The 21,926-nt window shown below is 44.5% G+C and overlaps 1 pseudogene; it reads left to right on the top strand.

The window, feature by feature from the left end:
• LOC137522350 (zinc finger protein 2-like) overlaps positions 1-21,926 on the top strand; it is a 62,955-nt pseudogene that overhangs the window by 25,457 nt on the left and 15,572 nt on the right.

Genomic DNA, 21,926 nt, shown 5'->3' with positions numbered 1-21,926 from the left:
TGAGATACTACACCATTTGGGCTCTCGGTCTTTTGTTTTTTGTCTCTAAAGTGCATAATATTCAGTCTGTTGACCCTCATACTACATGGAGATAGTATAATTGGTCAATGGCCAATCAAAATTGGATGTGTGTATGCACCTTTATTTTGTAGAGAACATGAAAAATTATATCCTGGGAGAAAAGTCAGGGGAAAAGTTCATTGCATGTGAGCCAATAAGTTTAAAACGACCCTGAGCTGTACCCTAAAATAAAAAATGTCACTTCCCTGGGGCTTCCTCCAGCCCACCGTAGGCCACAAGGTCCTCCTGGCTCCTCTCTGTGTCCCGCCGACGGCTCTGTTACCGGAGACACCTGGGCCGGGTGTCGGGCCGACGCTTACTGGATCCAAACGCGCCACGTCATCACGGCGGCTAGTGTGACAGTCCTGCGCGTGCACAGTTTCTCAAAATCTAAACCGAGCATGCGCAGTGTTCTAACGCACATGCGCAGTTTTCTAATTCTAAACAGTGCATGCGCAGGATTGTCTCGCTGCCTGGCGTGTCGATGGTAATGGAGGGGAGCCAGGAGGACGCTGGGGGACCTCGTGGCCTACAGTGGGCTGGAGGAGGCCCCAGGTAAGTGAAATTTTTGATTTTAGGGTACTGCTCAGGGTCCGAAAGCTAAATGTGAAGCCAGAACAGAAAGGGTGGGAATGGAGAAATAAATATGGGTGTTTGAATATAAGTGAGAAGGTTACTACACTATGGGCTTAATTCACAAAGCGGTGCTAACTGTTAGCACGCCTGTGAAAAGCCCCTTACCACGCCTAAAAGAGGTTTTTACGCGCGAAACGCATCGCGCACAAAGTTATGCGCGCGCAGGGCGCTCCACGCGAAGTGCCCATTATAGCCTATGGGACTTAGCGCGCGGTACTTAGCGTGCGATCTGATTGAGAAAACCGGTGCTAACCTTCTTAGCACCCTGGTTAGCACGCCTAAAGCCTTTAGACGTGCTAAGTAGGTTAGCACCGCTTTGTGAATCAAGCCCTATATGCGCTAAACACCACCTCCTGCGCTGCCCACTTCACAGCTCTTCGGAGCAGGCACACTTCATTCTATTGAGAAAAACATGAAGTTCCCCTTGTAAAAGGTTTTTGATGTGTTTGGTAAAATTTTTGTGCTGCCCCAAAATTCTCTTTGAAGTTCACAAAAACAGCTCAGCTGTCCATCGGCCAAATAGGGGTGTTAAATGGCTTTTGGTCAACAGAACCATTACCTTGGTATAGAAAAATGTAACACGCCACGTCTAGTGGCTACCAGATGCCAAATATTGAGTTCAGGTGCTGTACTGCAGTCCACGGTCATGGAAGCAGACATAGGGTTAACATCCTGCGCCGATCGCTGGAGCCACGCTGGATAGTGTATGAACGGGGGGGATTGCAGGCGATCGGGGGGTGCTGGCCACCTGTACCAGCTAGCCTAGTGCTAGCTAAAGGTTTTGCAGCCATTTGATCAAATTAATTAAGCATGGGGAACTCCGGAGGCCAGTGAGCGGTATGCCCGACACAGTGTCGTGCATACTGCTAAGGAGGTTACTTTGGGGCAATGGAATGGTTTAAAACAAAACATATCCATGTGTTAGAATGGCCCAGTCAAAGTCCAGATCTAAATCCAATCGAGAATCTGTGGCAAGATCTGAAAACTGCTGTTCACAAACGCTGTCCATCTAATCTGACTGAGCTGGAGCTGTTTTGCAAAGAAGAATGGGCAAGGATTTCAGTCTCTAGATGTGCAAAGCTGGCAGAGACATACCCTAAAAGACTGGCAGCTGTAATTGCAGCAAAAGGTGGTTCTACAAAGTATTGCCTCAGGGGGCTGAATAATTACGCACACCCCACTTTGCAGTTTTGTTTTGTTTTTATGTTTGGAATTATGTTTGATTTTCATTCCACTTCTCATGTGTACACCACTTTGTGTTGGTCTTTCACATGGAATTCCAATAAAATTGATTCATGTTTGTGGCAGTAATATGACAAAATGTGGAAAACTTCAAGGGGGCCAAATACTTTTGCAACTCACTGTAAAGGTGCATTTTTCAGTTTTGTGACCATCACTATTTACAAGCTTATAATAAAAAAAAAAATTAGTAAAATAATCTCTTGACATGCATATTAAGAACAATTTTAGACCCTTAGGTAACTGTTAATGTTTTTTTTTCAAATTGTAATTTATTTATTTTTTGACATTTTATTTGGGATTTTTTTGGGTGTGGGGGTAAACAGTTAATTTTAAATGTAATTCATTGTGTTTTATGTGAAAAAATGTATGTACATGTAGTTCTACTATTTGGCCAGAAGATGGCACAGTCATTTTTAAAATTCAATCCTGTGAGCGAGCACTATCGCTTACAGGAAGTATAAGGAGGTTGTGTTTTGTTTTGTTTTTTTTAGTTTAGAAAGACCACAGCTTCTCATAAGAAGCTGTCGGTCTTTCTACTGAATACTTTAGCAAAACACTGTAAAATACCCGCCTCGGGTTCTCTTTAAAGAGTTAACATTCAGTTATTAAAGTGACCGTTTCTCTCAAGTTAAAGGAATACTGTAGCGGGGTTGGGGGAAAATGAGTTGAACTTACCCAGGGCTTCTAATGGTCCCCCGCAGACATCCTGTGCCCGCACAGCCACTCCCCGGTGCTCCGGACCCGCCTCAGGTTCACTTCTGGAATATCCGACTTTAAATTCTGAAAACCACTGCGCCTGCGTTGCCGTGTCCTCGCTCCTGTTGATGTCACCAGAAGTGTACTGCGCAGGTGACATCAGTGGAAGCGAGGACACGGCAACGCAGGCGCAGTGGTTTTCTGACTTTAAAGTCTGATATTGACTGCGGGGGACCATTAGAAGCCCTGGGTAAGTTCAACTCATTTTCCCCAACCCCGCTACAGTATTCCTTTAACTAAAGCTTAATTCTCACCAGCCGACAGAGGAAGATGGATCCAGCAACGTCCCCCTCAACGACGAGCGCACCACGATCCATCTTCAGACCGGCGGGAACTAGCAACAGCACACGGGTGCGAATGGGAAGTCACGTTACTTTGCGCAGAATCGACGGGGAACATAAAGATCCACTAAACGTTTGCGTGATCACGTGCCTGTATACACTTTGCAAGATTGTGGAAACGATCGCTCGTCGTCCAAAAAAATCGCTGGTTGTTGACTTGTCGGGAACATTGTTGGGTAAATCACGTAGTGGGTACAGGTCTTTAGTCATTAAAGAGGAACTCCAGTGAAAATAATGTAGTAAAAAAAAGTGCTTCATTGTTTACCATAATTATGTATAAATGATTTAGTCAGTGTTTGCTCATTGTAAAATCTTTCCTCTCCCCGATTTACATTCTGACATTTATTACATGGTGACATTGTTACTGTGGGCAGGTTATGTAGCTGCTCCTAGCTGTTTTGGCTGTTAGAGACAGCTGTAAGCAGCTATTTCCTGTCTGTGAACCTTGTTACATTGTAACAAACTGCCAAAAGTACCGCGGTACCAGAGTTTCTTGTGGGAGGAGTTTCAGCACAAAATCAGTCATACAGCGCCCCCTGATGGTCTGTTTGTGAAAAGCATTATATTTCTCATGTAAAAGGGGATATCAGCTACTGATTGGGATAAAGTTCAATTCTAGGTTGGAGTTTCTCTTTAACCTTCAATAAGGAATGACAGCCATAAAACACTCTCCATGCTGAGAACAGTTTGAATAGAGACAATTTTTTCTTATCAGTTTATTTTCGCCTCGATTTTCATTTAAAATGGAGTGCAATAGGCCAAGCTGAGTGGATGATGCTACTCCATGACATATATTTGGGTAAAGCCTTGGCCTCCTGTTAGTAAAAATATAAACATTATTGCTTTAACATGGAACAGTAATATACAATCATTTCAAGACCACCTGAGTTCTCTTTATCAAGGTGACGTGCTCAAGGCAATAATCTATGGGGCAGCAATAGTATTCACAAGTGTGCTGGGATCACAGACTGGGTGAATCCACCACAAATATCCCACTGACCATGGTGTGCAAGGCCCGAACAGCAGCAGTATTAAAAATGAAACTAGAAGACAGACCTCACTTCTTTTTATGTGGTTATCTTTTAAGCGATGTTACGCTGTGATATGACCTTTCTTTGTTTCTTGTTTGTCTCTAGGCTTCACTGAGAATTGTCCATTGCTGGACGTTGCCCAGATCTCCACACTGATTTGCAGATATTCTCTCTGTCTTTGGCCAAAAAGTAGACAGAGCAGGTACAGACATGGCTGGCCATGTATCTCCTACGGTGAGTGACTTTAAATGGTTTTTTTGCCAAAACAATTTTACATCCTTTTACAATGATTATTGTATTATTTAGAGCTTGTGTACCTAAATGGTATTTTGTATATTATTATTATGGTATTATATTATTTTGGTATTTTGTGGTGTGTAAAACGCAGGTTGCTAATATGAAACTGGCCTAAGGAGAGGGAAGCACTTGGATCCTATAGAGCCTTCCCTTGCTGTCCCTGAGTGTGGACCCCCCGAATATTACCAACAAGGACCTGTTGGTTATCTGATCGGGGTCGCACTCCACTGCAGGCCCGAGCGTGGCCGTAGTGCGCCTGCAGGAGCACAGCCGCGCTTGCGTTGTTCGGCTGTGCAGGCTGTAGCGCGGCCGCGCTCGTCCTAGAAGTGGAGTGCAGCCCTGATCAGCAGGAGGATCTCGAGCAGCGTCGGAGGACCGCATGGGAAGCCTCTGGAGGATACAGAGGCTTCTCTCTCCTTTGCCAAGTATTTATTTTTTTAATGCCTTAGGTTCTCTTTAACCGCTCTGCCTAACGCCGCTGGGCGGTCGCAGAGTTGCTCCCCAGGACCGCCTAACGCCGATTGGCGTCAAGAGCGTGGGGCGGAAATTAGTGGGGAATGCGCTTTAGCAGCCTACCAGCCGCAATCGGAGCTGGCAGGCTGTTAGGGAATTTTAAAAAACCTGTTATTTTAGTGTGTACAGTGCTGCGATCTAGCGCAGCAATGTACATGGGACAGTTCTGCCACTTAGCTGTCCCCTCGAGTGGCTCACAATCTGATCCCTCTCATACGCTGATGCCTATGAGAGGGGGTCACACTGATTGGATTTCGGGGGGGGGGGGGGGGGGGTTGGAAGAGAATTTAAAAAAATAGACGTTTTTATTAAAAAATAAAATCTATGAAATAGATTTTTTTTTTTTAAATCACAGCAGCAATCAGATACCACTAGAAGAAAGCTCTGTTAATGAGCAGAGGTAAGATTCATTTGGCTTCTGAGTTGTATGGCCAAGCAATAAACTGTTAGAGCTGCAGAATGCAGAGTTGTAGAACCTGTGGTCCTCAAGAGGGTAAGCCTGGCCACTTACTTTCTGCTGACAGAACTATTTGTGCAGTATCGGTACGGACCCGGACCTCACAGCTACAGCTTCCACCCTAACCTGTAATAAGCACAGTAGCTGCACCGTCATCCTCAGCAGCCCAGAAATACATTGGCATTCATGTAAATGACCTTTATATCCCAATCATTGGAAAAAACTTCCACATCAGAGTTTGTTTGAATCATGAGATTGTATAAGATTTATTCTTTCCAGATAACAGGAGATGAACAGGAGATTGTTTTTCACAAATGAATTCCGCAGCAGTGCTTTATGAAGAATTCTTCTCCCCGGCATTCCTTTACTGGTCGTTATCCGTGTGTATCTGCAAGGAGTGGCCTGTTTACATGTACTGAATGTAAAGTGTTCTATAAACAGGGAGGAATTTTACCGCTGCACTGCCACTTTCACAATTTCACAATCTTCAATGTTTGGTCAATGTTTTCTTCTAAAAAAAACATCTCCAGGAAATTAGTTTAAAGGAACCCTGTGCAGTGGTTGTGGCAGGCCTGGATTTACATCACAGAAGCCTATAGGCACAGAGGACCTTGCACCCTAGACTCCGCCCTCCATGAACCTACAAAACCTGCCATGTGCTGGCTGGCCCAGCTGTCACTTCTCCTTTACTTCCCTTGCCTGTCATAGGTAGCTACAGGTGCCCCTTAGCATTAGGTAGCCAGACGTACCTTCAGTATCAATTAGCTAGTGTTGCCCCTGACTGAAGGGAGATCTTATTAGTGGAATGCCGATAGCTAGGTGAGTAACCTCTTATTTATGCTCTGCTTGGAACTCTAGGAGAGGGGGATGAACCGCCTTTCCATCATTAGGCGCCAGTAGGTGCATGCCTACAGTGCCTTATGGTAAATCCGGCCCTGGGTTGGTGGTGTGCATGTAAGCATACCCACGTGTATTTGAAAATGTCGTGACACTCACCTGTCCGTTGGTGAAAACTCTCCTTCCAGTCTGGCTGGTGTAAAATGCATTACTCTGGCAACTCTACTCAAAGTGGCGCTGTGACCCGGAAACAGGAAGTCGGGTGATGCACTCTGCACATGCTCCGGCTTCCTCCTCTAGTGTCCTCCTCTCCCGCACATGCTCAGCACTTAGTTAATGAGAGCGTGCTGACCCGGAAGCGGTATAGCGGTCACCAACAGATCCAAGATGGCGACCGCGGTTTTCTTGCATAAAACGAAGGGAGATTGAGGACGGCGATTTTGGGATCATTTAAAAGTGGAAACGGCAAGCTACACATCGGTATGTTTATTACCATATTCTTAGGTTGTGCTCAGGTTTCCTTTAAAGCACTCCTGAACTAAATTAAAATGTGCGAGGCAGCCATACCTGGGGCTTCATTAGTGTCCCCAGAAACGATGTGGCTCCTCAGCGACGCCCATCTCCTCTTCTGGAGCCGCGCCCCCCTGTTCCCCGCTGAAGGGTGCAAGTTTTGTGCAGTCCATGCACCCTTTTCAAGCATGCTACCGCAAGGCTGTGTGTTGGAACCTCGGCTTGGAGCATCCTGGGGATGTGCTGTTACCAATATAACCTTACAGGCACGGAGAGGAAACCGCATGCACCCTTGCTTCAACTAGGTTCATTTGGAGCTTTAACAGCCCCTCTGTTAGCTCCAACACAGAGGGGAGGCCAGTGAAGCTGAGGTGCCACGTAGTTTACGAAAAAACTGAAGGAGGCCCACATATGACCACCTCCTCAATTTGAATGCGTTCAGGTACCTTCCCAGATCCACCGTGACACCACCGCTGCTGCACAGGAAGCTCTTCCTCTTGATGGTTGTTTTACCGTCTGTGTACGAGCGCAAACATGCCGGCATGTGCGAGTACCGTTCGTGCATCCCCAGTAACACAAAGCCTCTCGTGCAGGGAGGAAGAAGCTGTGCCTAAGCTGCTTCGTGCTACTAGGCATGCGCAGACTGTACTGTAACTGCAATGCAGTTACACTCATACACTGATGGGAGCACAGCCACGAGAGCATATCTGACAAACCTGTGTCGGATATGCTTAGAAGGACCCATCGGTGGGGTCGAGGATTACTGAGGAGCCACAGTACTATCCAGAGGCTTGTTTTTTTGTTGTGTTTTTTTCAACTTCAGGCTCATTTTAACATCAGTCGTGAGACTTAGTGTGGCATTATCACTGTAACTCTAGGGGTCATCTGAGTATAAAAGTTGTCCAAAACAATAACTTGTGTTTTTGGGGAGCCTTTTTCAAGTGTAACTGCTTGTTAGTGAATAGGCACACTGGAATGTTACATTTGATTGCTGTTATGCACTATGGCAGGCACCAACAACTTGCCTATGCTTGTCCTCAGCCCTCTTGTCTCCATAGAGCAAAGGATGCTGCCAGTCAATAGCCAAGCAGCGTGTTTGTATGAGGAAAGGCCGTCCGTAACATTCAAGGACAATTATAATGAGTGTGTATAGGACATTACTCCTCAGACCAGGATAGCATGAGTAATCTGTGAATGGGATTGGCAAAGTGATCAGCAGTCAGTGGGGAGGGAAGAATAGCAATGTCCTGATTTAAAGAGAGTTCAGGTCATTCACAGATTGTTGCACAAAGTTTTTAACTGAGTTTTTGTGTATTTCAGGTGATCTTTCGAGATGTCGCGGTTTATTTTTCGGAAAAGGAGTGGGAGCTTTTGGAAGGATGGCAGAAGGATCTGTACACTGGCGTCATCAGAGAGATTCATGGGATCTTAATTTCTTTGGGTATTATAGTTCTTCCTAGTTTGCATGCATGAAAGGGATCATTTAACTCAAACATCAGTTAAATGGACACTTAAAGAGGAACTCCAGTGAAAATAATGTAATAAAAAAAGTGCTTCATTTTTACAATAATTATGTATAAATGATTTAGTCAGTGTTTGCTCATTGTAAAAGCTTTCCTCTCCCAGCTTCACATTCTGACATGTATTACATGGTGACATTGTTACTGTGGGCAGGTTATGTAGCTGTTTCTAGCTGTTCTGGCTGTTAGAGACAGCTGTAAGCAGCTATTTCCTGTCTGTGAACATTGTTACATTGTGGCAGTTTGCCCAGAGTACCGCGGTACCCAGAGCTTCTTGTGGGAGGGGTTTCACCACAATATCAGTCATACAGCGCCCCCTGATGGTCTGTTTGTGAAATGCAATAGATTTGTCATGTAAAAGGGGGTATCAGCTACTGATTGGGATAAAGTTAAATTCTTGGTCGGAGTTTCTCTTTAAGCCAGAAAAAAATGAGTTTTACCCACCTGGGGCTTCTACCAGCCCCATGCAGCAGTCCTGTCCCCTCACAGCCACTCACTAATGCTCTGGTCCCCCGCTGCCAGCTAGTTCTGCTTCTACCAGCCCCCTGCAGCAGTCCTGTGCCCTCGCAGCCACTCACTAATCCTCTGGTCCCCCGCTGCCAGCTAGTTCTGCTTCTACCAGCCCCCTGCAGCAGTCCTGTGCCCTCACAGCCACTCACTAATCCTCTGGTCCCCCGCTGCCAGCTAGTTCTGCTTCTACCAGCCCCCTGCAGCAGTCCTGTGCCCTCACAGCCACTCACTAATCCTCTGGTCCCCCGCTGCCAGCTAGTTTCATTTTTGCCGACAGGACTGGCCACGCTTAGCTTTCTCCGTATTCCCGACTGGAATTAGCGCTATTGAGGGCTGCAACGCGTACAAAATGGTAATGCGGCAACGTGTATCTTTGTATGCGTTGCCGCCCGCAATAGCGCTAATTGTCGGGAATGCGGAGAAAGCTACACATGGCCAGTCCTGACGGGCCTGTCGGCAAAAACAAAACTAGCTGGCAGCGGGGGACCAGAGGATTAGTGAGTGGCTGCGAGGGCACAGGACTGCTGCAGGGGGCTGGTAGAAGCCCCAGGTGAGTAAAACTCATTTTTTTTTTCTTGCTTAAGTGTCCCTTTAATGCACTATGTATTTATGTAAAAAAAATACATATATACACTGCAACCTTCCAAAGGACTGGTGCATACAAGACTGCTGTAGTCTTTCAGGTGTCGATCAATTCAACTGATCTATCGTTTGGTCAGAAAAACAAAAACTCTGTACACTAATTGCTTTTCCAAATAATTTGTTGTTTCAAACAAGTTCATATGGATCCCTGTCTATATCAATTGACTTCACGTATACAGTTAGTTTGAGTTGGATGATTTTTGTACCTACTCCATAGCCCTGCCAGGGCTGTGAACTCAAGGCGACAAAAATGTAGGGACCTGGAATCAGTGAATTCATAAACTGAGGAGTTGGAGTGAGATAATTTTTGTACCAACTCCACCGCCCTGAGTACTTACAAGCACATCAAATTACAAAACAACAGAGGTAAAATGTTATTGATCAGTCTGAAGCAGAATTCACTTTTTATCAGCAGACAATCAGATTTTGATTGCATATTCCATCAATTGTGAGTGTTCTTGTGTGTACCAGCCCTGAAGGCCACTATTAAATGTTTTCAGTAGATGTTAAAGAGAAACTCCAACCAAAAATTGAACTGTATCCCAATCAGTAGCTGATACCCCCTTTTATATGAGAAATCTATTCCTTTTCACAAACAGACCATCAGGGGGCGCTGTATGACTGATATTGTGGTGAAACCCCTCCCACAAGAAAAGTACGTACTTTTTTTGGCAGTTTCCAGTCTGTGAACCTTGCTGCATTGTGGGAAATAGCTGTTTACAGCTGTTTCCAGCTGCCAAAAACCATGCAGCAGCTACATCACCTGCCAACAGTAAAATGTTCACTGGAGTTCCTCTTTAAACTCGACAAACACATCAAATCTAATGAAAATCTGCTTCCTAGGTACTCTCGGACCATGCTTGATTGTTATTGAATGAGCAGTGATCGGGAAATATTTAAAGAGAACCTGTAATAAAAAAAATTCCCCTGGGGGGGTACTCGCCTCGGGAGGGGGAAGCCTCAGGGTCCCAATGAGGCCTCCCACTCCCGTATAGTGTCCCGGAATCCTCCCTTGACAAGCGCTAATTTATTTACCTTTCCTCTCCGCACGGAGACAGGAGAAAATAGCCGATCTCCTTCGGGTCCGCTCTACTGCGCAGGAGACTTGCGCCTGCGCAGTAAAGGGGCCCGACAGCGATCGGCTATTTCCGCCTATCTCCGAGCGGAGAGCCGATACTGCGCCTGCGCTGGAGCCGGGAAGGTAAATATTTACATCCCCGCTGTTCGGGGAGCTTTGTCGCCGCCACCGTGGGACCGAGGAGGACGGGGGAAGCCTCAATAGGATCCGGAGGCTTCCCCCACCCAGGCGAGTGCCCCCCAGGGGAGGTTTTTCTCATTACAGGTTTTCTTTAATAATCCCGCAAATAAAAATGTAATGGGGGGGGGGGGGTAGCCAAACTCAAACCAGAAGTAAACAAGGCATAGTCTCAAGTTGGTCATGCACATACAGTATAGATTGACACTTGATGTGGCAAACAGATTGATCCCTCTTTGATCTGAATCTGATCAGTGAAGGATTAAATCCTTCCATGCACTGTTCAAAATCCATCGAACTGCACTGTTCAATGCAGTGCAATGCTATAGGCCAGTGATGGCTAACCTTGGCACTCCAGCTGTGGTGGAACTACAAGTCCCATGAGGCATTGCAATACTCTGACAGCTCTAAGCATAACTCGGGGAGGCAGAGGCATGATGGGATTTGTAGTTTTGTCACAGCTGGAGTGCCAAGGTTAGCTATCACTGCTATAGGCCATCCAACAAGTTTCCCTCCAGTTCATTAGACAAATAACGTTCGACGTGGCATATTTTGCTATAGATTTTCGGTCAGATTTGATCAGTGTGGTCAAATATTAAATAGGCCCTGTAGTGACATATAGTAAAATGCAGAAACTTATTCAGAATACTCACTTTTATGTAATTTTCTTGCTTTCATCATTAGAAACATTTCCTATATCTATATACTGCTATATATTAGTATGCAGCTCTCCCAGTGATGTTACAGTCTGGGCTGTAAGCTATATAGACTTCTCCTCCCAGAGCATTCTGGGTGACTAGAGGGAGACTGGCTTTGGAACTGCCGTTTGGCTGCATATTTTGCCATTATGCTGCTATCATGCTGTGACTTGTTTATATTCATGTGATGCACTCTGTGTGCACTATAGCACTTTATTTTCACCCCTGGCGAAGCCTCCATTTAGAAGGTGAAACATGTAGGGGTTTTCCTTGGTTGAGGGTTATAATTATTTGGCATAAGAAAAGGAAGGGTTCAGTCCTATTTTAGTACAACCCTGATATAAATCCCCTATAGGACTCTTCTATGCTAGTTAAGTAGTACGTTGTGCGTCACTTTAAAGAGACTCTGTAACAAAAATTTCAGCCTTATTTCTTCTATCCTATAAGTTCCTATACCTGTTCTAATGTGGTCTGTCTTACTGCAGCCTTTCCTAGTTGCACAGTCCCTGTAATATCTCTGTTATCTAATCTAAACTTCTTTCCTTTCCTTTGTCAGCTCAGGCAAGAATGTGCTGCTCTGCTTATGATAGGCAGAAGCTATACACACCCTTTCCACACCCCTGCAGGCTCTGTTAGGCACAGACTGAGCTTATCTGAGCCTATCACAATCTGGTTAGCAGCCATGTCTTTTGTTTGTAAACACTGCCTAAAACTGGCAATTACAAGCCAGGATTACAGCAGGGAGTGGCAGAAACAGCACAGAGCGGCCCAGGAGAGCATAATGAATAGAATGGTATGCTTTTTATTGTAAGAGTTTTAGAGTACAGATTCTCTTTGTTGTCTGACCCTGCCTACTTTTAGAGATTAAAAGTTAATTTTTAGCGTTATCCTCCTCAAAGGTTTGATTTAGTGTGTTTAGTGGAGAAAGGGCGCGGTTGTATGACTTCTCGTCGAGCCCAGGTGAATAAGCAAGTTACAGCGTCCTGAACATTGGTGAGACAGAAGCGAATGGAAAAGACCCTCTAGATTTTATCATATTTCCATTAATCTTCATGTATCCCCGGCAGGCTTTGTGATCCTGAATCCCAACAACTTCCTGCGGATACAGCCCGAGGATGAACCATGTCGGAAGAGCCGCCAAGTCGGTGGAGGAAACGGGAATGGAAATGTTGCTGGCTCAGGTGCGCCATGGAGTATCCTACTGTTCATAACTCTTAATTATTCATACAAGTCCACCCCATACCACGGGGTATTTATTAATGTCCAAGTTCACCTTCAGTAGAGTTGGTCAGCGAGGAGCAAATCATTCTGGCTTGCATGCAAGTTTGATGCAAATTGTATGTGGCCAATCATATTCACTTCCTGTCAGATTGGATTAGCACATTTCCAGTCTGCATACAATTTTTATTAACCCACAGTCTGCAAGCTATTTTTTTAATAAGCTACACACCAGTGCCAGCTGTGTTTGATTGTGTTTATAAAATTTCTTGCCCAAATCTGCATGTACCAAAGTCCACATTGGTTTAGCGTATGGTCTCAGCCACCAATTAAGTTCAAATACCAGTGACACTGCAGACTAAAAATCCACTCAGCAGCACTGAAAAGGCTTGGTGTTTCTTTCAACAGTTTCACAGCATCAGAACTTTGTTTTTCTTACCCAAGCCTCATTTGTAGCTGCACAGAAGAAAACTGCCCGGGCATTTTTCCCCTGATGCTGTGCAAACCATGATGGGATTTCTGATGCTCTCCTTCTGCTGTTTTGGTGCAATTTTTTTTTTTTCAATTTTGAATTTGAGATTTGAAGCCTAGTGCGCAGAGCTGGGAGGGGTGATCAGGACAGTTGGAACTGTGTCTCATGCTCCAGGTCACCTCCTTTCAACCAAAAAGATGGCTGCCCCCATGAAAAAGATGGCTGCCTCCTTGAAATCACAAACATTGGCCTTTTCTTTTAAAAGAGTGTGGGTAAGAGAATATATTACCTATCTATTTTAATTAACATTACTAATGTAATTTAATGACTGTATGTTTGTTTAGGCTGAAGCTCCCCTTTAATTCAAGATCTGTTGGCCTTCATACTACATGGAGGTGGTAAAATTGGTCAGTGATGGCGCAATCTAAATTGCATTTGTGTATATACCCTTAGTTCTGAGGGGGAAAAGGGTTAAAAGAAATACTTACCTCGATGACATATAAGCTTCTCTTCAGACACCTCTGGGCTCCTCACTGCACCCCACTTTGTCTTGCGGCTGTATCTCCTGTTAATGACCAAACATCTTAAAAAATACTGAACAGATACTTGGAGGTACAAAAAAACCCTAAAGGAGTTAGCATTTTTTATGGACTATTTGTAGTAAATGTCTTACTTGTGAAATCCAACAAGCATGCAAAAAATGTCTGAGTTTAGCCAAAGGTGTAAAATGTTATGAGAGTTTCATTCACTGTAGGAAAGCACAGAGTTGTGCATTTTTACTGATCACTAGTTTGCTAAGAGGAGAATAAACGCTGTATGGAGGGGTGGAGCGGGTAAAACGGCGCACAGCTGCCAAAATGGAAATATTTAATAAATTGAGTAGTGTACAAAAAGTGATGAATTATCAATTTTAAAAGAAGTCTTGCTTTTATAACATGGTGATCTGTGTAGATTGTTTTACCCCTTTAGCAACTTTAAGGGAATTATCTCGTTTGGGATAAGTGCACTGCTTTTGACTTCAGCCTCAACTCATTGTACTGCAAATTCTTGGAATGCTTTGATGTCTCTCTGCTAGCAGAGGATGTAGAAAGTGAAAGCAGAAGTCCTCTGTTATTGTCTCACACTGCCCCCTAGTGACAAGTGTCCATAAAAACACATTACAGCAGTATTAATTAGTAGCAAGGAAATGTAAAAATTAAGAAATTAAAAATGTGCTGAAATAAATTGGCCTGGAGCACTAACAAGCATCCAGATAAAATGGCTGCTAAAGGATTAATGGGTACGTGTAACTATTAAGAAAAAAAGTTAGATACTAACTTACCTCCGTTGTATGAAGCTTCTGATTGGTCTATTGGCTGCTCTGTGATGAGACCTTCTAAACCAGTGTTTATCGCCATTTTATTGGTATGCACCCCTTTTAAAACCCTGTACTCACGGGGGCGGAGTTAGCGCGAGATGCGGGAAGACGCAATCTAAGTGAGCTCCGTCACACTCCTAGGATCCGAGGCTAATATCCTGCTCCACAGTGAACTTACGGGTTCAATTTCGATCACCCGGCACTGCTGAACTTCTAGGGACTATAATCATGCCAACCAAGTCGGACTCCGCTAAGGCAGCAGCCCAGAAATTAGCTCAATACCAGTGGACCTCCTCCTCCCAAGATGGCGCCGGCGGGGAGTCCATACAGGCCATGGAGGAGGAAGGAGAGGCCTCTAACAGCGACAGCGAACCGCCAGTTCTGATTCCTGCTTCTGAGGACACTGGAGAGTTATCCCTAACTAAGATTTATGAGAACCTCCTGTCTGCGATTACGGAGTCCAAAACTTGCCTTACTACTAAGATAGAGGAGATAAAGGCAGAGGTTAGTTTCCTGCGTCAAGACCTCGGTAAGCTCCGAGAACGCACCGCCGAAGTGGAGAAGAGGGTCTCTAGCCTAGAGGATCTGACAGCGCCGCTCCCTAAACAGATCAAAGATCTGCAGTCATCAGACACGACTACTAAAGAAAAGATTGACGACATGGAGAATCGTCTCCGGCGAAATAACGTCCGTATAATTGGCTTGCCGGAGCGCGCGGAGGGTGACGCCCCGGAGGCCTTCATGGAGCGGTGGGTCAGGTCCACTTTCGGTTCGGAGGAACTATCATCTGCTTTCGTGGTGGAAAGAGCACATCGGATTCCGGGCCGGGCCCCAAAACCTGGGGCTCCCGCCCTTTTATAGCCCGTCTATTAAATTTCAGAGATCGGGACGCGATCCTGAGGATGGCTCGTCAGAAGGGGAACCTACCTTACGAGAACGTTAATCTACAGGTCTTTCCGGACTTTTCGTTAGCTCTGCAAAAAAGGAGGGCCACTTTCATTGAAGTGAAGAAAAAGTTGCGGGACAAGCATGTACCCTATTCTATGTCCTATCCTGCCCGCCTGAGAGTCGTTTATGAGGGTAAGACACTTTTTTTTGAGACCTCTTCAGAAGCCATGGACTTTGTCACCAAGGCGAAATTTGCTTAAACAACTGCAACTACTAAGACGTAACTCTGAGTGAGCTGCATCAGTGTTTCCGGGCAGGTGGTTACTACGAGGAGACTCCCTATGCCATGCTAATCTCTTTCTTTCTTTCTTTGTTTTTTCTCCTTCTGGAACTTTCTTTTTTATGAGCTGGAACTTTCCCTTGTTCTGTGCACAGATATGGACTTGGATACTCCGGCACCAGGTTGCCCAGAAACAGGTAGAACTATATCCACCTAAGTTCACTGTCAGTTTTAGATACAAGGAGTGAGACGGTGGACTCATGCCGCATTCACCCCCCTTAGAGGAGTAATCCTCATGATTCTGCACAAATACATGTTTTGTTTTTTCTGCTTGTGTTTCGCTCTCCCCTCCCCAGCTTCCCGGGTTACGATACTAGCCTGGCTAAATGGTATTTTCCAGTTATGTGATGACTGGCAATTTCTGTTATTTATTATTTTCCAGATGCTGGGTGAGAGGGGGGCGAGGGGTGGGGAAGGGATTCTGGTTATGTTACGAGGGTATGTTTGCTGGGTCCTAATGTACAGTGGAGTCTATCCTGGGAGAATTTATACTGTGTTGCTGGATAATGGCTAGAATTTTAAAATGTATGTCATGGAATGTGAGGGGTCTGGGGACTGTGATGAAACGTAACCTTGTATTTTCATTTGTCAAAAAATATGACCCTGACATTTGTATTTTCCAGGAAACGCACTTGACTGCAGGCACCTCCTCTAGACTTCGCAGACACTGGGTAGGGTGGGCTGCACACTCGGTTTACACATCTAATTCCAGGGGAGTCTCTATTTTGGTCCATAAGAGGATAAAGTGGAATATGAGAACATGCAAAGTAGACCCAAATGGCAAATATATTTATGTACAAGCGGAGGTTGACTCTCTCCCGATTAAGATAGTTGCTGTATATCTGTCTCCACCAGCTGCCCTCTCAGTTCTCAAACCTATTATACCCTTGATTTTAAATGACAGGATTACCCCCATAATATGTGTTGGGGACTTCAATCTAGTGATGGATGAGACTATTGATAGGTTTCCTGTTCCTACTGGGGCAAAAGGACTGGGTCACACCTCTCTGTCAGAATGGGCTCTCAATTTGGGTTGGTTTGACGCATGGAGAACTCTTAATCCAGAGACAGCTGCTTTCACCTGTTACACACCGGCCAGGAAAACGCTTTCTAGAATCGATTTAGCCTTAGTAAACGATTTAGCCATTGCTAGGTTAGATGTTGCAGTACACTTAAATAGAGGAATTTCTGATCACTCTCCACTTTTAATACATATTCGTTTAGATACCAAACCAATAGCTAGCCCCTGGAAGTTTCACAGTTTTTGGCTTACTCTTTTTCCTTCTCCAGATAGAACCAGTGAGCAAATAACTTCATATTTTCTCTGCAATAATAATTCTGCTGCCCTGTACAGTGTCTGGGAGGCGTTTAAATGTCATATGAGGGGTTGCCTGCATGCTACAGTATCATATATTAAGAGAAGTTCTCGGGAAAAGGAGGAGCGCTTGTCTGGGGCTTGCTCAGATGCTGAGGGACTATATATTACCCAGCCGTCTGACCAGAGTCGCAGACGGTGGCTTCTAGCACAGAGGGAATTAAATATCTTCCTGAATCATAAATCCAAGAGGAAACTGTTTTTTACTAGACAATCCTTTTTTGAGTGTGGGAACTACACTGGTAGATTATTGGCACAATTGGCTCACGGGGCTAGAGGGTCCTCAGTGATCACAGGTTTAAGTAAACCAGATGGTTCTCTGGTCAGTGCTACCTCTGATATCTTGGAGGAGTTTGTCCTCTTTTATGACTCATTATATACTTCACGACTGGCCTGCTCTGAAGATGACATTGTGCGATACCTGTCAGATTGTACCTTTCCCACTTTATCCCCTGAACAAGTAAAATTATTAGATGCCCCCATTACAGTTGAGGAGGTTGAGATTGCTATTTCTTCTTTGCAACCCAATAAGGCCTCTGGCCCTGATGGAATTCCAGCCGATTTTTATAAAAAATACCGTGACCTGATAGCACAGGATTTCCTAGCAGTACTATTAAATATAGATTCTCAATCTGGCCTCCCTGATAGTTGGAATGATGCTACAATAGTTGTACTATTGAAGGAAGGGAAAAATCCACTGCAATGCGGTTCTTACAGACCGATATCTCTGTTGAACGCAGATTACAAAATTTTTACTAAAATTATTTCTAACCGATTAGCCAAGGTAATCTTAGACATAATTCACCCCGACCAGACAGGGTTTATGCCTGGTAAAGGGACATCTATTAATATAAGGAGGACTTTAATACACTCCCAGATATCGCACAATGTCACTGGAGATAGGGCACTGGTGTCACTTGATACCATGAAAGCCTTTGATTCTATAGAGTGGCTTTTCCTGGATACCTGTTTGCAGAGATTTGGATTCGGTCCTAGGTTTCTGGGCTGGGTGAGAGCATTGTATCAGAGTCCAAGGGCAAGAATATCTGTAAACGGTCATCTTTCGCGGTTTTTCAGCCTCCATCGTGGTACTAGGCAGGGCTGCCCACTATCACCTTTTTTGTTCGCTATTGCAATCGAAGCTTTAGCTATTAAATTCCGTAACGCCTCTAATATCCGTGGGCTTACCTGCGACTCACATACTGACATCATTGGCTTATACGCGGACGATATTATTCTGTTCCTTGAAGACACGCATGCTTCACTTAAGAACTCGATGCAATTAATTGATCAGTTTGGGAAATACTCAGGTTTACAGACAAACTGGGAGAAATCATGCATTATGCCCTTGGACTCTGATACTATCAGTCTGAATTCAGTTGAGTGCCCTCTACAGATAGTTCAGAGATTTAGATACCTAGGCATTGTGGTAACCAGGGACCCAGCAGATTTTTTCAATGCTAATATTTCACCTCTTCTAACTGAATTAACCGCCAAATGCAAAACCTGGAGTTCTCTTCCCTTGGTAGTAGTGGGACGGGTGAATTTGCTTAAAATGATTTCTCTCCCCAAGATCTTATATGTGGTACAGCACTCGGCAGTCCCTATCCCTAAATCCTTTTTCTCTAAATTAAACAGTGTGGTTGCTTCCTTTCTATGGGGTAATAAGAGGGCTAGGATCAAATTACAATCACTCACCAGACCATTGGATGAGGGTGGTTTAGCCCTCCCTGACTTCTTTCTTTATTATTTGGCCGGACAGCTGCGCTATATTCAGGCGTGGATGCCCGGCTACAATGAATGGTCTAGTGAGTTGTTGCTTGCCCAGCACCTTCGCGGTAAGAATTTATTTGCTTTTCTAGAAACCGGTGCTGGGAATTCTTACACCTCTCTCTTACCTCTACATAAGTTAGCACTACAAGTATGGCGCTGTGGTAAGAGAACCCATAAATACACGGACATCCCCCCTGAAACTCCTTTATGGGAGAACTCTGGCCTCCCACATTTGCTATCTACCCCAGACCCAATCTTCTGGATCAACAAAAGCTTAATAAACATATCTCAAATAGTGGCCAATAATGGAGTGATTCTCTCGGCAGAAGAGATTACAAGCCGGTTCCAGGTCCCTAGATCCGCCTACCTTAGGTCATTCCAGCTTTCACATTCCCTCAGGGCCCAATTTAGTAGAAGTTGCCTCCCAATTTCTGATTATCCCTTAATTGGAGTTCTAAAAACACAGGGTGCTCAAGGATTTACATCATATTTATATACTCACTTACTGAACGCTAAATTTGAAGGACAGGGCATGACGGGACCTGCCAAATGGGATGCACTAAACTTAGAAATACAGGAGGAGGACTGGGAGGATATTTTCCTCTCAGTTCGCTTAGCCTCCCCAGCAGCTCATAACCGATTAATCCAATTATATGTTGTTCACCAAGCATATTGGACACCTCTGGCTCTGAAATCCAAAAATCTCAGAGATACAGCAGACTGCCCTAAGTGTGGGAGCCCGGATGCAGATTTCTTCCATCTAATTTGGCAGTGTCCCAAAGTGTCCTCCTTTTGGGTACAGGTAACGCAATGCCTCACTAAAATAGTGGGTACCCCTGTCCCCCTTGCTCCTTTATTTTGCCTGTTTGGTTTAATGGATGAGGAAGACAATCAGCGATATAAACAAATTTTCTTAAGAGAAACACTTTTTCTTGCTCGGAAAACAATAATACTTAAATGGCTAGCTGTTGATGGTCCTCAGATCCAACACTGGAAAAGTTTAGTTAATGAAGTGGTTCAGTATGAGAAGATTCTCTTTGCCCATAGAGGCGCACCCGCGAAATTTGGGAAAATATGGGATATTTGGTTAGATTCCCAGGAAACAGTAGACTCTCTACCAGAGTGATCTATACACATTGAGTTAAACTGTGCCACACGACCACGCGATATGCCCTCATGTAGAAGTAGCTTGTTATACAAGTGCCCTGTTGGCACTTGGGTTGTATATTTGATCCTGCCAAATAACCCGGTAATTTTATGATGTTCTCCTGTGCAATATATCTTCATGACTGTCTGTAACTGCGATGCATATGATCAACATTCAAATGCAAATATGATTGGATACTCCTGACCTGTACAAGTCATGTTGGATTGTATTATTATTTTATGTTAATAAAAAGAAGTTAAAAAAAAAAAAAACCCTGTACTCACCAAGTACCCCCTAGCATAGTAAACATTATCACAAGTACCCCTTGACAAATATATATTTTATTGTAGTACATGATAATTGGTTCTAAAAATTTTCTAAGTATTTACTATTGCTTTTAATTGGCTAAAATATTCATTTGGTGTTGTTTAACCATTTTAGCTGCTTGGACGTGATTGTCACGTCCAAGCGGCTGCTGTTGTGCTTCTGCGTGCTCCCGTTTTGCCCCATTAGCCCGGAGATCAATGAATGGGAACATACTTCCTAAGCAACAGATTCCAGGTCGTCAGGCTGGACACTATCATCTCCCAACCAAGGACCACCAACACAGGGGCCCCTCAAGGCTGCGTACTGTCGCCATTACTATTCTCCCTATACACTAAAAATTGCAGGTCCACCGCGGACTCCGTCAAAGTCCTCAAGTTCGCCGACGATACCACGATTGTTGGCCTCATCTCTGGAAGTGACGAGCAGGAGTACCGCCACCAGGTTGACAGACTCTGCCACTGGTGTAGGGAGAACGGGCTGGTCCTGAACTCTGGCAAAAACGGTGGAGATGATTGTAGACTTTAGGAAACGTGCTACCACTCCACCCCCGATCAGCATTGATGGCACGGTAGTTGAAAACGTTCCCTGCACACGCCTCCTTGGCACAACGATCTCTAAGGACCTGACTTGGAAAGCCAACACAACCACCACCCAGAAAAAAGCCCAGCAGAGACTATTTTTCCTACGCCAACTGAAGAAGTTCGGTATGGCCCGCGAGCTTCTGACGAGCTTCTACACAGCCACAATTGAATCTGTCCTCTGCTCCTCCATCCTGGTCTGGTATGCTGGCTCCTCCGCCAGCGACAGACACAAACTGCAGAGGGTCATCAGATCAGCGGAGAGAATCATCGGGAAACCACTCCCCTCTCTTGATCAAATCTTCAACTCAAGGCTGCGCTCCAGAGCTCAAAAAATAGCTAATGACCCGTCCCACCCAGGCTTTCGCTTCTTCAGCAGACTCCCTTTAGGCCGGAGATTCCGTTCCATGTACACCAGGACCACAAGGCACAGGAACAGCTTCTTCCCCTCAGCCGTCAACTACGGAACTCTTGAACTCTAAACCTGATCGCATGGAAGCATATTGCTATGTAAATGTGTTCAAAGGCGACCAATTGCTGGAACTGTATCTTTGTATTGCTGATGCTTGCATTTAGTTGTATTGTATGTCCTGTTCCTTTTCTTCACACTTGCCCTGTACTTGCTAAAACCAATTCCGGGCACGGCCCAGTCGTGCTTGGCGAAATAAAATATTCTGATTCTGATTCTGAAGTCCCCGGTAGAAAGACCGACAGCTTCTTATGAGAAGCTGCGGTCTTTCTGAGCGAAAAAAATAAAAAAACGTCGTCCTTATACTTCCTGTAAGCGAGCGTGCTAGCTCACAGGATTGAATTTTAAAAAGACTGTGCCATTTTGTGGCCAAATAGTAAAACTACATGTACATACATTATTTTTTTTTCAAATAAAACACTATAAATTACATTTAAAATTAACTGTTTCCCCCACGCCCCAAAAAATACCCAAATAAAAGTTTTAACTAAAAAAAAATTACAATTTGAAAAAAAAACAAGCAAACCGTTACCTAAGGGTCTAAACTATTTTTTTAATATGCAAGTCAAGAGATTATATTACTAATAGGTTTTAAATTATAAGCTTGTAAATAGTGATGGACGCAAAACTAAAAAAAATGCACCTTTACAGTGGTTTGCAAAAGTATTCGCCCCCCC

The sequence above is a fragment of the Hyperolius riggenbachi genome, chromosome 6 (assembly GCF_040937935.1).
Source record: "Hyperolius riggenbachi isolate aHypRig1 chromosome 6, aHypRig1.pri, whole genome shotgun sequence".
NCBI classification, from domain to species: Eukaryota; Metazoa; Chordata; class Amphibia; order Anura; family Hyperoliidae; genus Hyperolius; species Hyperolius riggenbachi.
This window is presented reverse-complemented; position numbering and strand designations above follow the sequence as displayed.